Consider the following 1,942-nt stretch of genomic DNA (forward strand, 5'->3'; position numbering starts at 1 on the left):
TTTTCAGCGCAACTCAATCTACTTTAACGTTTACATCGTCATGGAGCCTTAGCTTCTGAAATGGACAAAACGCTTTTAAAGCTCCTTGGCGAAGTAGACGTTGAAGCAGATTGAGTCTCACCAATCAGAAAAAAAACAGGAAAAACGAAGAAACAGCAGCCAAACCATTGGATTCTTGCAGTCGAGTGGTCAAAACTATCACACTATGACACTAACTTCTCTGCTAGGAAATTCATCAATTACCCAAAGATCCATTACCCAAGCAAAAGAGAGACTACTCTTCTATAATTCAATAGTAAAAGTGTGCTTAATTAGTGTATCTTAATTAGCTTACATTTGTGATGTACTCTCGAAAGCCTACATTCTTATTCCTTATTTCTAGAGATAAATAACTCAACTTTTTTAAAACCTGGTAGGTTTTAGATACTATTGTGTTAAATTTAAGCTAACAAAAGGAACAAGAATTACATTTTGGCTTTCCACCGAGAAAATTGACTTTCCTCCGTGAATTCATATTTGCATTTCGTTTTCCTTCATGTGTGACATATGGACCAGCAACCCCCTTCCCCCCTACAGAACTCAGAACCAAATCCCTCATTTGTTCACTTTAGAAAGTTTTAAAATAAGAATTTTTTAAACGTCTAAAGATTTTAAAGTTTAAATTCATCATCCCATAGGATTCGTGCTTTTGGCACAAGTTTTACAGCAAGCAAAAAGTGATATTTTTTAAACTATCAAAATTGGATTCAAAAAAGTAACTTTTGATTAAAGCCAATTAGAAACCAGATTTCTATTACTGGTTTGGTCAACGAACTAGAGGTGAAAATCCTCGTTGTAAAAATAAATCTTTTGCAAGGAGGTTAGACCATATGTTGGATAATAAAAAGAACAGTTGTATTGCAACATTTCTGAGGTCAATCTACCCAGTGCTCAATTTAGAAATCCGGGTTGATTCTGGATATATAAGGTAGACCTGGAAGCCAGGAGAGTATTCAGTAAAGTTCTGTCATTGATGCACTACATACAGCTAACACATATTGAAATCATTTTTTCGAAAGTTGTATATGAAGTAAGAAAATAAAGTTATTGTCAATAATTGTCTTTGTCTATGAGTCAAGGTATCAGGTACAGTTCCTATTGTCTGTTGGATCGTTCCCAAGTGAATCTGCACAACTCGGGAGACCTGAACATCACGATAATGATTCTGTCTCCATGGTTATAGGGATTTGTTTATTGAGCCCCCTTAGTCTATATCCCTTAGCTACTCTGCTCCCATGTTCAAATTTGTACATCCCCTTAACTAAACTTCATAAGAACCCCCCCCCCCGTAACACATGAAACTAAGCAAGTAAAAAGGATTTTTTTTTTATTTTTTATTTTTATTTTTTTTTTTTTTTTTTTAGAGACAATAGGTTTTTAGAAACTGACCCTCTGATTCTCTTGGGTCAGACAGGTTTGTGAATTATATTTTTAACTAGTATAAAGATTTTATGTATTGTTTTTTTTTAAGTTGGGCCACAACGTCCTCTTTCATATGTGTAAGGTTCCAGGTAAAACAAGCTATTTTAAACTTAGTTTATTTCAAAACTCAGACTGATCACGATAGAAAATAAAAATCCATGCATCTGAGATTTCCAGGAATTTTGAATAAGAAATTGAAAAGTATTGGGTAAAATCCTTTGTGATGGGCATTTTACTTCTGACCGTAGCCCATAACTCAGAAATTCCTCCGGAATTCTGAAGAGGAAAATGAAAAGGAATCGGTAAAATCCTTCATGATGGTCATTTTGATTTTGACTGTAACCCATAAATTTCAATATTTTTAAAGTACCAAGGACATCAAAATGATTTTTTTTTGTCCCCTGGCTTCATCTTGGGTCTATCCATACCTGAAAACGAGGAATTTTTATTTTTCTTTTGGTAGTTATAAAACATCAAAAAT

The sequence above is a fragment of the Artemia franciscana genome, unplaced genomic scaffold (assembly GCF_032884065.1).
Source record: "Artemia franciscana unplaced genomic scaffold, ASM3288406v1 Scaffold_2054, whole genome shotgun sequence".
NCBI lineage: Eukaryota > Metazoa > Arthropoda > Branchiopoda > Anostraca > Artemiidae > Artemia > Artemia franciscana.